Source organism: Acinonyx jubatus, chromosome F2 (assembly GCF_027475565.1).
Source record: "Acinonyx jubatus isolate Ajub_Pintada_27869175 chromosome F2, VMU_Ajub_asm_v1.0, whole genome shotgun sequence".
NCBI lineage: Eukaryota > Metazoa > Chordata > Mammalia > Carnivora > Felidae > Acinonyx > Acinonyx jubatus.
In genome coordinates, this window is record NC_069394.1 from 19,464,707 (window position 1) to 19,479,319 (window position 14,613).

At 39.0% G+C, this 14,613-nt stretch overlaps 1 protein-coding gene across 5 annotated transcripts in view; it reads right to left on the reverse strand.

The window, feature by feature from the left end:
• The window catches only part of COL14A1 (collagen type XIV alpha 1 chain), a 210,291-nt gene that overhangs the window by 163,956 nt on the left and 31,722 nt on the right, over nucleotides 1-14,613 (reverse strand). The window lies entirely within an intron of this gene.

Consider the following 14,613-nt stretch of genomic DNA (forward strand, 5'->3'; position numbering starts at 1 on the left):
ATTTACTACATATCAGGCGCTGTTCCGGGCAACCAGGAACATACAACGTTCTTGCCTTCCAGCTGCTTAATTTCTCAGTGAGGGGAAAAAAAATCTAACAAGATAACATAAATTCAGATTTTTCAAAATCTTTATTTTTGAGAGAGAGAGAGAGAGAGAGAGACAAACAGGGCATGATCAGGGGAGGGGCAGAGAGAGAGGGAGACACAGAATCCGAAGCAGGCCCCAGGTTCTCAGCTGTCAGCATAGAGCCCGATGCGGGGCTTGAACTCATGGACCATGAGATCACATCCTGAGCCAAAGTCAGACACCTAACTGACTGAGCCACCCAGGCACCCCGAATTCAGATTTTTTTAAAGTGCTTTATAAAAATAAACAGAATCAGGGGGCACCTGAGTGGCTCAGTCAGTTAAGCATCTGACTCTTGATCTCAGCTCAGGTCTTGATTTCAGGGTTGTGAGTTCAAGTCCCACACCAGGCTCTGCACTGGGTATGGCACTTACTCATAAAAACAAAATAAAACAACAACAAAATAAACAGAATGATATAAAGAGAGTTGTGTATGTGTGTGTGTGGGGGGGGGGAGGTACTACTCTGGTTAAAATGACAGGAAATTACAAGTTAAAACTCTTCCTTTTATATCATATTATTCTTTTTGTTCTAATAGCATTCAAATTAGTGACCTAAGTATGCTTTATATAGAAATAGGTACAATGTATTTACGGATAAAAGTATTCACCAACATAGTTAATGAAAATAAAAAAGAGAGAATTGACAGAAACTGCCTTTTTCTGCCAGATAAACTCCTATTCATCCTTCAAAACCCAGGTCACACTTCACTACTTCATGCAGCTTTTCCAACAGTCCTCAGATAGGACTCATTATCTGCCCCTCTTCACTGTCTCTGCATTTGCACATGCTTTGCTGTATTCACAGTGCTGGACTAATACGATTTGTTTCCATTTCTGCCTCTCTGATGTGACTGAACTCATTGAGAGATGAGAAATTTGCATCTTATCTTTCTATCTCCTTTGTCTGGCTCCGCTTTTGGCATGAAGTACATCAGTGAATGGGAACTACATTGAATTGTGTTGTTAAAAAGGAATACCTCTTCTCACATAATTTATACCTCTGGCAAAGCACTAGAAAAAAATGAACGACGACAGCCCAAACATGGTCTCTCCTCCCACCCTGGTGCTCTATCACGCTGGGAAAGTTACTTAGGGATCAGGGATATTGTATCAGGTTTGTCTGACTTGCTATTTTTCCAATGCTGGAGGCCGAATGAAAGGAGAGCGTACACTATTTTTACTCATATTATTTGAGTATGCACTCAAAAAACTCTCATGATGATTTTCGCTACAACTGGTCAGATTCAGATTCATTTAGTGGCTTCAAATTATTTTTTCTCTGCCACTAGCAAAATACGTAGCGAGGCCATTCATTAACCAAGACATCTGAAGGAAAACTGTGGTCACAGAACAATTTTTCACTTAAGTCTCTCATGAGGTTAAGTTCAGATTTCCAAACCAAGAGCTCATTTCCAAGACTGGCTTCAGCTGCATCACTGAAGATTTTTTTTTTTTAAGAGTTAACATTATTTTACCAATGGTTCTAAAAAGGGCTTTTCAGTACATAGGCACATTCTGATTCTGGCAATACTCTTGGGGGTGCCATTGTCATCCTCATTTTTCAGAAGAGAAATTGAGGTTCAGAGAGACAAGCGAATGAATCAGTGGTTTCTGCACAGCCAGGGCTGGCTTCCAGGTCTTCCAAAGGTTTGGTCCATGCTACCACCGCCATAGAAAATGTGCTCACCTAAGGCAACATGGATGGCCACTGGTTACCTGTCACATTAATGTTACAAGTTGTCCCTCTAGCAGGTGAGCAACAGAAGCCTCCTCTCAGCTGTGTTTGCTCACATTAATCAGAGTGAGCTTAGCACCCATTTAGTCCAGTCTTGGCAGAGGCTTACCTTTCAGAGCATCCCTGACAGATGTCTGCCCTATCTACGACAGCACCCCTCCATCATTCTCTTCCTTTATTCTGTTTTTATTATTTGTTTGCAGAACCTCTTACTTCCTAGAAGTTTGTTATTTAGTGGAATGATTAATTTTATGGGTCAGCCTGATGGGTCCGCAGGGTGCCCAGACATTTGGTTGAATGGAACCGAATGTCACTCGGAGTGTGTCTGTAAGGGTGTTTCAGGATGAGATTACCATTTGAATCTACAGCCTGGGTAAAGTACCTTGCCCTCCCCAATGTGGGTGGTGCTCATCCAATGCACTGAATACCTGAACAGAACAGAAGACTAAGTGAAAGGGAACAACGGGGTGGACTCAAACTGCAACACTGGCTCTTTTGGGACCTGGAACCTAACAGTTTCCCTACTAAAACCTACATTATCAGCTCTCCTGTGTCTCCAGCTTGCTGACTGCAGACCCAGGGACTTCTTAGCCTCCCTAATCATGTGAACCAACTCCTTATAATAAATATAAGGAGATATATAGATATAAATATATCTTTATATCTATCTATCTATCCATCTATTTATCTATAGAGATAAAGAGGGAGAGAGAGATATAGATCTCAATAGGCATTGATATAGATATATAGTTATTTAGTTATTAAACTTAAATATATATAGTTATTTATTTATTAAAAAAATTGTTTTTTCAACGTTTATTTATTTTGGGGACAGAGAGAGACAGAGCATGAACGGGCGAGAGGCAGAGAGAGAGAGAGACACAGAATTGGAAACAGGCTCCAGGCTCTGAGCCATCAGCCCAGAGCCCGACGCGGGGCTCGAACTCACGGACTGCGAGATCGTGACCTGGCTGAAGTCGGACGCTTAACCGACTGCGCCACCCAGGCGCCCCTATAGTTATTTATTTATTGACTGAGGCAAACAGTTGTCATGGTTTCCTTTTTTTACAATAATAAAAAGACTTGCCATTTAGTGACCACTTTCATCAGATGCTTTCTTTGTGTCTTTTCCATTTAAGCCTGATATTCATACTACAAGGTAGGTGTTCTCACTCCATTGAAAAAGAAAGGTTAGAAACTTAGAAAAGTTAAATAATTTGCCCATCATCACACATTGAGCAGCTGGGAAAGCTGAAATTAAAATCCAGGACCAACTCCAAGGGCTGAACCACTTAGCCATTGTGCTATGCAACTCCTTTCACAGAAGAGAAGTATTTGCAAGGAAGGAAGGGGGAAAGGAAGGGAGGACAAAGGAAGGAAGGGAGGGAGGGAAGGCGGGAAAGAATGTCAAACCTTGCCACTAAAAAGAACATGACATCAAAGTCATACTGACTTGTCCTATATCCAACCTGGGATGAATGATACCATGACAATTTGCAAGTATGTAAAGCCCAATCCCTGAACCAGAGCCAAAAGAGCATTTCAGCTGTCATTCAGAGCCCTGCATCTTAACAGTTACTGACAATCCCATAAACATCACATTCATTACATTTCTTCTCTGCTCAAAAGCTGTAAGAGACCAGAAGACACTACAGCTGTCTTCAACTATTTAAATGACTGACATACAAAAGGGGGATTAGGAGTGCTCTGTATGCCCACAGGAGACAGATTCAACTCAATTCAAGAAAGAACTTTTGGGGTGCCTGGGTGGCTCAGTCGGTTAAGGGTCTGGCTTCAGCCCAGATCATGATCTCACGGTCCATGGGTTTGAGCCCTGTGTCAGGCTCTGTGCTGACGGCTGAGAGCCTGGAGCCTGCTTCGGATTCTGTATCTCCCTCTCTCTCTGCCTCTCTTGCATTCGTGCTCTGTCTCTGTCATTCAAAAATAAATAAACGTTAAAAAAAATTTTAAATAGGGGCGCCTGGGTGGCTCAGTCGGTTGAGCGTCCAACTTCGGCTCAGATCATGATCTCGCGGTTCGTGAGTTCAAGCCCCACATCAGGCTCTGTGCTGACAGCTCAGAGCCTGGAACCTGCTTCGGATTCTGTGTCTCCCTCTCTCTCTCTGTCCCTCCTCCGATTGTTCATCCTCCCCCCCCCACACACACACACACCTCAAAAATAAATAAATGAACTTAAAAAAAAAGAAAGAAAACACTTTTTAACGGTCAAGATTTCCATAGATACTGACTTGGGAAAGACAGAGATCCTCCACAGATCTCTGTCAATAAAAGCAGGTGCAGGTCAACCTTCAAAGGCATGACCGAGGAGTCTCAACCAACCTCTCAACTGATTGACCTAAATGGCTCTCAAAGTACCTCCCAATTCTAAATTTTAAGATTATTTCTTCCCTCCCTCACCTACCAAATTAAACCTAAACTATTCATTGTACTCTTCAAAACCTTCCATAATTCAAATCCACTTGACCTATCCATATTTATCTCACTCTTCATCCCAATAAAATTACCCTTCTTTCCCCACAAAACAGTTGCATCTCTGAGACTTTTGCCTCAATTTTTATCTCTCCACTTGCCCCCCACCATTTCTTCCCACTACCTTCTCCAAGCTTTACTTACCCCAATGCAAAATACTTAAAATAGGTTTTACTTCCAGTGAAAATATATGGTCCTTTTAAAATACTTTTATATAGAGTTTACTCTAAAACTTATTTGTACAATTACCTGGTTATTTCCTGATTTTTCCAAGATAATACTGACCCAAGAGAGGCTATTTCACCTTACTATCTTGGTTTAAAAATAAAACTTGCTCAACCTCAGAAGCCAGTGTATTACCTTCTCTTTTATTTTCACCTCTGTAGATAGTACGACATGATTTGGGTATGTGTTTACTTTGGTTGTTGCTTTTCTGAAAAATTGCAATAACTCAATCATCCCTGTAATTCCGATTGATCCATAAAGAACAGATCCTGACATCTTGCAATTTCTAAGGTCAAAACACCTGCTCAACAGGACTGCAAGTATAGAAATAAGATGTTTAACACAAAATCCTTAGACAAGAAGGAAGGTATCGATCACATGAGTCCAAGCATTCCTAAGGGGGACAGACTGCCAAAATCTATAGCAGTGCCCATAGTGGTGCCCGATGGAAAAATTGTCTCTGTGTGTGTGTGTGTGTGTGTGTGTATAAATTGTGTGTATATATATTTATATATGTGTGTGTATGTGTGTGTATACACACACACACATTACTAGCTCTTAAAAATGAGGACATTTGAAAACTTATTTAAGGAAAAACTATGATTTCTTACCACTGGAGAATTCACAGGCTAAGAATGGTAAAAGTTGCTGGAGGCCAACAGCCCACAGACAAGGTGTCAAAATCCTTCTAAAATGGCTTATTAAGTACTGGGGAGGGGAAGACTAAGAAAACTTGAAGTATATTGAGAGGTGAAGCTCATCCCCTTGCCCTCAGGAAATCTTGTCATTTCATGTACAGGTATAATGTACTTTGCAGGTGTTCAATGATTATTTTCTGAGTGACTGATTCTGCCTCATGTCTCTCTGAATTCCTGAAAACATGAATTGTAATGCTTCACATCAAGGAGAAAAACAGAAATCAACTTTCTGCCTTTTTTGTGATAAAAACATTCTTTTCATTAACGCAGTTTTTCTTAATCTTCTCCACAGAATTGTGACTCTCTCCTTGAGTCTCAAAGAAGCCACATCCAAATATTCAACAAATAGTTGTTGATTATGTAAGATACACTGTTGCATTCTGTATGCTATTTTCTCCTTGAAATCAAGACATTAAAATAATAATAATAAAAATAAATGGAAGGGTACCTGGGTGGCTCAGTTGGCTAAGCGTCCAACTCTTGATTCTGGCCCAGGCCATGATCTCATGGTTTGTGGGATTGAGTCCCGAGTCGGGCTCTGTGCTGACAGAGTGGAGCCTGTTAAGGATTCTCTCTCTCCCTCTCTCTCTTCCCTACCCCTTCTCATTCTCTCTCTCTCTCTCTCTCTCTCTCTCTCTCTCTCTCTCTCTCCTCTCCAAATAAATAAATACACTTTTTAAAAAAGGAAATGGAAAATGGGGTAGAACCTGACATTCCTTAAGTGCCCAGGCATGTCATATATGTGCTAGCATTTCATTCTCACAACGAGGTATATGCTTATTTTGACTACTATGCTGCTTTTTCCAGTGAAGAAACTAGGGCTTAGGGAGGTTAATGGAGTAGTCCTCCCTTATCCATGGTCCTCCTTTATCCCTGAGGTCAACTTGGTCTAGAAGACGATCATCCCTCTGAGGTATCATCAGAAGGTCAACAACAGCCTATCACTTCATTACACGTCATCCCCTTCCCTTCATCTCACCACGTGGGCGGCCATGCTATCATCACACATCGTCCCAGGAAGAAAATGAGAATAGGACACCAGGGTAATTTGGAGAGAGAAAGAGAGACCACATTCACAGCACTTTTATGACAATATGTTGTTATAATTGTTCTCTTTTATTAGTAGTTATTGTTGTTGATCTCTTACTGTGCCTAATTTACAAATTAAACTTTATCATAGGTGTGCATATATAGGAAAAAGCATCAGATGTAGAGAGTTTGGTACTGTCTGTGCTTTCAGGCACCCACTGGGGGTATTGGAACGCATCTCCTGCAGATAAGGGCGCACTGCTGTGTGCCTAAGGCTGCAGACCTAGGTAACAAGCCAGGGAAGATTTTACATCAAGAGATGTTTGACCACAAAGCTTTTGTGCTGTATTCTAAGTCATAGTGATCTCAGTAAGTAAAAAGGAAAACAAGATGGAAAAAGGAAGGTTCAGTATGGGAAGAAAAAAGTATTCTGATGAAAATGTTTTTTATTTCTTCTCTGAAACCTCAGGCTGGGAAGCAATTCATATCAACTTCTGACATCTCCTCTGAGCATGTTATGAAGACTCCAGAAACCTATGATGTGTCTAATGCCCCGTGCTTAATAGACTATCTTTGCTTGTTCTGTGCTTCCATGAAATGCTACGAAATGCTTAGAGCGAAGTGAGGAGAAACAGGGCCATAATTATATCACAGCTTTTCTATTACACAGTTGTAACAGATCAGGATTTATTTTAAAATTAATACAATAATTCTTTTCTTCCTCAAACACAGGTCACCAGTTTATTGAGCAAGCTGAACTTGCTAAACTTCTCAACCTTTTTCTGAATGAATTAATAAATAAAATTACTTAACATCATTTTTTAAAAAGAGTGGTGTATCTAATATACAAAAAACCCTGAAGAACATACCACAGCACGCAGCTAGTTCTCTGTCATTTAGAAATGGCTTCAACCAGTCCCTTCACCCCTCCTCATTCCGATTTTGTCTCTCAAAGTCTTATCTTTGACTCTGGTCAAAGATTCCCCAACACGATTCAGGGTATGGCTACCCATTTATGCTCTTCACAATTCTTTATCTTCTATTCGATCACTTCTCAAATCCAGATATTCTCTTTTTCATAGTCTCTCAATCTCTTCTTCTCTCATTTTTAATATTTCTATGACTTTAATAATATTGTTTATTTTATAGTCTGTATGTAATCATTCCACAATTGAAACCCCTGGGATTCTGAGACGACCCTTTCTGTGTCTTCTGATTGTTATTCATAGCACATGGTTTACTTCTATGCTTCACAAGTTTGGATTCTGAGCTCTTTCTTGGCATTGCTGGATCTGTGGCAATCTTTGGAATTTGAGTCATACATATGTGCCTCAAATGTGATTTTGTGTCTACTTCTGCCAGGTACCCTACTTGTACTAACGCTGAACAATTTTTTTACATTAATCTCTTGAATGGAAGGTTCCCAGAGCATGTGAGGAAGGTAAATTTGAATGCTTAATTTGAACACAGTAAGGGCCCATCGTTATGAATTCTCAAGACATTTCCCCCCACTCGGCACAGGCACAGATAGACAGAGGTGCTTCCTCAAATTCTCTCTATGCTTATGAGCAGAGATATTCTAGTCCACCCTAGTGCTGTTGCTGGTATCCACTGTCTAGATAATAGTAATTATAACAATAACGAGAAAAATGAAAAGGAGTCAGAGAATAGTGAAGCACAAGAAGGAAAAGGAAGAGGAAGAGGAATATCTACAGAGCATGCTCTGGGGGTCAGGCACCCTCCTAAATACTTTAACGCATGAATTCCAGCCCACAACCTAACTCCAGTGTCCAGTTTATGAATGGACCCAATCCATTCCCTCTAATCTCTAAGAGTAAAGATGTAGCCAGCATTAACCTACACACCCCACCCATTCTCCCATACTGTGGCTGATCTTCTCACTTACCAAAATTCACATCCCCACTCCTGTTGAACTGAACTCAGTCAGAATCCTGGGTTTGGCAGATCTAAGACCCAGAATAACTGGTGGAAAAGGTGTTAACATTTCAAATTTATCTCTTAACAGTGAGCCCAGAAATCATGAAACTATTAATGGGAAATAGGTGGTCCTAGTAATAACATACCTTCAGAACAATCGTGAGCCCTGGCTATTGTTCAACCATAATGATGATACCCAAGGCAAAACTGACTCTTCTCCAAGAGTGCTGAGTCCCTGCCAGACTACATGAGTGGACTGAGGGTAGAATCCTTTCAACTGTGATCACTAGTTAAGTCTCAGTGCCTAACTCAGTGCTCAGCACTAAGGGGTAATCACCAAACCTCCTCTTTGCATTTATTGTTAAATCAATAACATAAAAGTTTGGTCTGTGATTATATTGATTCATGCAAATTATACATTGCAATATCAGTAGCAAATACTTATGTAGCACTTACTATGTTCTAGGCACTTCATGCATGCTAACAAATTTAGTCCTCACAACTAAATTTTGGGAGTTGTCATGTTTCAGATTTTAAGAGGTCAAATGTGATTGTAGGAGAAGTAGGATCCACTGAAGGTTTATATATAAGAGCACATCCTATGCAATTCTTTTTTTTTAAGTTTATTTATTTATTTTGAGAGAGAGAAAGAGAGCATGCATGAGAGAAAGAGTGGGGGAAGGGCAGAGAGAAAGGGAGAGAGAGAATCCCAAGCAGCTCTGCCCTGTCAGTGCAGAGCTCGATGTGGGGCTCTATCTCACAAACATGACCTGAGCCAAGATCAAGAGTCAGACGCTTAACCAGCTGAGCCACCCAGGTACCCCATCCTATGCAATTCTTATTGAAAATACCAACACAGACCAGCACTCCTCAGAAAAGCGATAAATTACTCAGTTCATCAAGTGATTCTGTTCCAGCACATTCAAAAGCAAGGAACAGCGATCATTTTATGAAAAGGGCAGGGTAGAAAATCTTTTAGTCTTTGCAGGTCCTATGATACTTGTTCTATCTGCTCAACTCTGGTTTTGCGGGAAAGCAGCTATAGACCGTATGTAAAAGATTGAGCATAGCTGTATGCCAATAAACCCTTATACGGTGTAAGAAAACAGAGGATGCACTTGGACTGCGAGCCATAGTTTGCCAATCATTGGAAGAGTAACTTGTGCTCAGCTCATATTTTTTCCTAAGGAAAAAAAAAGACTTTATCTTCTCATTGTAAAAAACTTAAAATAATTTTTTTTATTAAAAGAAAACAAAGAGGGTCAGATCCTTTAAAAACCATTAAGGGGGGGGGAACTTTATGTGACTTTTCCTATCTGTTTCATAATCTTTTTCAGTTGGGCTCCGCATTCTTGTTCAAAACACCAAAAATAACTGAAGAAAGCTGTTTGGACAATGGAGAAATAGCTGTTGAGGCAAAAATGCCAATATTATGCTTAAAGGCAAATACCACTTTTGTTTGGGAGTTTGCTTTGGATTATTGAAGAAACATACAGTAGATTGAAAACACGTAACTATTTCACTGCACAGCAGCTTCTGTTAAGGCTCTTAACCCTTGAAACTAAAATTCTAAATTATGTGAAATATGTCTGATTGTATCATTGATAGTAGCCACTATCAATGTCAACTCTTGTACCAAAAATTGTAGACCATAAATAGAACAAACAGCAACACAGTTCAACGTGAATTCTGGGGCTAGCACATTTAGAAGAGGGGCTGTGGCAAGTCGTACGTTAACACTTGGGTGGGGAAGGCCTTGTTGCCAGTGGGCCCCATGAACGCTCCTCCTCAGTCTCCTGGGAGCCCTAACTCTGGCCTGGACTGTCACCATTGTTTACAATTTATGTCCTAAGACAATTCTCCACAGCCAGTGCCCTCAGAATCCACACTGTCTCTGCACACACCTCACAGGAGCCCCTGCCTAAAAGAGGAAGCCATCTTTGTTTCCACAAAACTGCTGAGAGTGTTTGCCTAAGCCCACGTCCTGATCACTGCAGTAAAGACCTTGAAACAGCTTCTGCCTGACAGTGGGCTAAGGGAAGTTCCTTCCAAAATCATGTTTAGTGAGTAAAGCAAATGCTTTGCTGAAGGACCAGTCCTCCAGATGTTCATTTACAGTTATCAAAACATGTGTCCACATTACTCTTACTGTTTCATTGTCCACTTTCCTGTATTTAATTCACTTCATTTAATCCTTGATTTTAGAAGGGCAGGAGGAAGGGGAATCAGGGGAAAAAATGAAGAACTTAGGATACTTAGTAATATCTAGTAATACCTGAATTCTGGGACCAACTCTAATCCATGGATGGAAGACAGATCTCACCTTGAGTGCCATTCTTTAAGCACTGCATGGTGAAGAATGCTAAGCTAAAATTCAGCTAAGAGCTTACATGTAGAATCCTCCATAAAAATATTTACAAATCTCTCTTTTCAAAAATGAATAGGAAAGACAAATCCAAAACTAATGTTTGGTTACTTAGAAGGGGTGAGTAAAGCTAGGTAGATGAAAAAAGGGGACTGATACTTCTTTTGAGTATTACCTTTTGTATAATTTTTTTTTGCTCTTGGAACCACATTAGTGTCTTACATATTCATAAATTAACCTAGCTGTATTAAAAAATGAATAACAAAACCACAGTGAATAGGGAAGAAAAGAACTAACCCAAGATCCTTTTGAACACAGATGTTTGTTTTATTGTAGACCCACACTAAAGGCAAATATTGAACTCTAATTAACAGATATTTTTTACAGTGTGTATAGATTAGAAATCCTAAAATGACTTTTATGACTGAGCATATAAGCAGATATATTTAAGATTTTGGGAGCCACGTTTCCCAAATCCCTTGCAAAGGGATTATAAATATGGAAAGGGGAGGGGCTAGAATGAACCCCGTGATATCAGTCTAAAGTAGATACAAGTTGTAGCTTTAAGACAGATGACAGATAAACAGAGGAGTGTGTGTGTGCAGTGCATGTGTACTCTCAGCTAAGAGGACCTAGAAACAATAACAACCTAGAAGCAATGAGCACATCTAGTGCCCACATCTCGGTATCTAAATACCATTCTATGAAAAGAAACCAGAATTTCTTGAATTACTGATTGATTTCAGAGCAGGACAGAAAAAATACAAGAAGACTCTGCAATGTAAGGTTGGTGCCATAAAGTAAGAAAAGCTTAAAGAATGATAGGCATAGAGCACAGCTTGAAATAGCTCCCACTGAACAAATCTGGAAGAATTTGAGCATCAAAATAAATAATGATAGTAATGGATTTTAATCCATCCCATAAAATAAGAATCCATGAGTCCATTTTGATACAAATAGACAAATATATGTGGACAAAGGGAAAGATAGCCTTTACAGTAGAAAGCCAGCTAATACATGTAAACAATGGAGTGCAGAAAATTACCATTTTTATAAACACTATAGTAGTAACTGATTGAGGCAAGAATCATCAATGAATGTTAAAACAAGTGGGTAAAAATTTAATGAGAAAAGCAACATATGCATAGTCTCAAAAATCTCTTCTCACAAATTATTTATTGTAATGAGAAATATATATCTGATAGATTTCATATCAACCAGGAATTTGCAAGTCAAGAAGTTCAGCTTTAATACTCATATAAGAACAAGACCTTGCATGCATTCTATGTGGGCGGTTGAAATTGATACTTCCCAAGTAAAGGAAGCACCCTCAAAAGGCTATACCCTTAGTGAAATGATGGACTAGAAAAATATCTACTTTCCAGCAAGGACAATAACAAAGAGTTTGCATTGGCCTAAGCTCTATGTGGAAGAAAAGTGTCTCTCCTATGAATTTGTAACCATGGACAAATTCTGAGTGTTCTAAGACAAGAAATTAACATAAATAGTTACTACCTAAGGGTACCTCTCTGGAAAGGCACACCCCTAAACTATACTGTGAAGAATTCCCACAAATGAGCTCACAAACCAATGTGACACATCAAACAAGAAAACAAGCACCATGAATGAAAACCAGCATAAAAAAAGAAAAGAAGAATTTAGCTCCAAAATACTTTAGATAATATAATTATTGGGCTCAGAATATAAAAGAAACATTTTTGAAATATTGTAATAATTCGGGGTGCCTGGGTGGTTCAGTCAGTTAAGAGTCTGACAGTTGGTTTCAGCTCAGGTCATGATCTCATGATTCATGGGTTCAAGCCCTGCACTGGGCTGTGGGCTGGTGGTGCAGAGCCTGCTTGGGATTCTCTCTTTCCCTTTGTCTCTGCCCCTCCCCTGCTCATGCTCTCTCTCTGTCTCAAAATAAATAAACTTACAAAAAAATTTTTAAAGAAATATTGTAATAATTTTTAAAGCACTAAAATAGAACAAAGTACCATAAAAATTATTAGCAAATTTATTAAAGAACTAAATACAATTTCTAGAAATGAAAGATTTATTCATTGGAAAGTACACATTAAAAAGCAGATTTGAAAAAGGAAAAGAGATAATTAGTGCACTAATAGAAAGGCAAAGGAAGTTATCCAAAATGTCACTGATAAAGTCACAGAGGTAGAAAATATGAAAATGAAGAGATATAGATCATTGGAGGAGACTATCTATGATAAATCTAATTTAAATACAGAGAAAGAGAGGAGAGAAAAAGGAATAGATAACTGAGAAAAAAAATATTTGAAGCGCTAAACGTTAAGTAGTTTTCAAAGCTGGTGAAAGATAGAGCTCTTAGTTCTGGGAGCACAAAGAAATCTGTAACTAGGTTATTATAGTGAAACAAGAGAACACCAAAGAAAAAGGGCAGAATGTCTGAAAGTCATCTGGAGAGAAAAGAGAAACTACCTGAAAAGGAATAATATTTAGACTAACAACAGGCTTGTCAAAAACAGGAGCCAGAAGATAGTGACACATCTTCTAAATAACCGGAGACGACAGCTAATCTTTCAACACCAAGTGGGAGGTGAACATATTTTTGTATGAATAAAATTGAGTTTACCAACAGAGATCCTCTCTCTGTATCAGAGATACAAGATGGAATGATGAGCAAATAAATTCATAAACATGGGAAATCTTGATATCTGGACAAACCCTGACTGTTAAAATAATAATTATTTTAAACTGCATACTTCATGAGGCAAAAAAAGAAGCTAAATTTAATGTATCTGCTTTGAGTGGTGTAAAATACAGGAGATGGATAGTTGAAGTTAAAGTATTACAGAATTTTGTATTGGTTAGGAAAGAGTAAAGATAAGGATTAGTTTTAGCTTTTGATTTTATATGTATGTTAAAATTTAATTATAACCATATAAAAAATACAAAAGGACTTTAAGTCCAGCAGAGGGGAAAAATGTATTTAAAAAAAACAAGAAAAAAAAATTGGGGGCACTCAGGTGGCTCTGTCAATTGAGTGTCCAACTCTTGATTTTGGTTCAAGTCATGATCTCACAGTTTGTGAGTTCGAGCCCCATGTTGAGCTCTGTGCTGATGGCTCAGAGCCTGGAGCCTGCTTCAGATTCTGTGTCTCCCTCTCTCTCTGCCCCTCTCCTGCTTGCTCTCTCTCTCTCAAAAATCAATAAACATTAAAAAAAAAAAAAAAAAGGAAAGAATTTAGTATAACCAGTATGAATCACTCAAACTTAAGGCAAAGGCAGGCTTTGAATTCAGGCAGGTAAATGGCATGCTGATGCAATTTGCCACTAGGCTGTCATACCTCCTATATGCAGTCACATGGAAAGTTTTGTCAATGCACAGAATAAGAAATACAATATGGCAGGCTCTGCATATGTGTCTGTATATTCACAGAAAAGTGACTGAAAAGTCATATGCCAAAGCATGAAAATAAACACTGAGTGTTTATTGCTGGGTGACAATATTTTTTATCCATTAGTATTCTACATTTTTAGTAGACCATTTACGTATCTTTGCATTTGGTGAATCTTTACTTAGATGCCTGTTATGTATCAGAAATTACTAGATACTCAGTTCTAGATACTGAGGAGTCAGTGAAGAGCAAAAACAGACAAATCGTTGTTCTCTCAGATCTTACAGTCTAGTGGAAAAGACATTCAAATTATAAGTAAATATTAAAAAAAACAAATTATAAGTAAATATAAAATGCTATGAAGGAAAGCTAGTTGTTGTATGAGGGCATGTGAAGAAGGAGATCGAACTGAGCTTTGCAGGAAGAAGGGGACGTATTTAAGCAGCATAGTGATGGGGAGAGTATCTTATGCAGACAGTGCAGCAGAGAGAGACCAGATCTTTAAAGGATCTGAAAGAGAGCCGGGAGGGCTAGAAAGCAGTGAGCTGTTAGATGAGGAAGGAGAGGAAGATACAGGTAGATTCCAAGGGTAGGCAGGGCTTGGAGGTCTAGTTAAAAATTCTGGC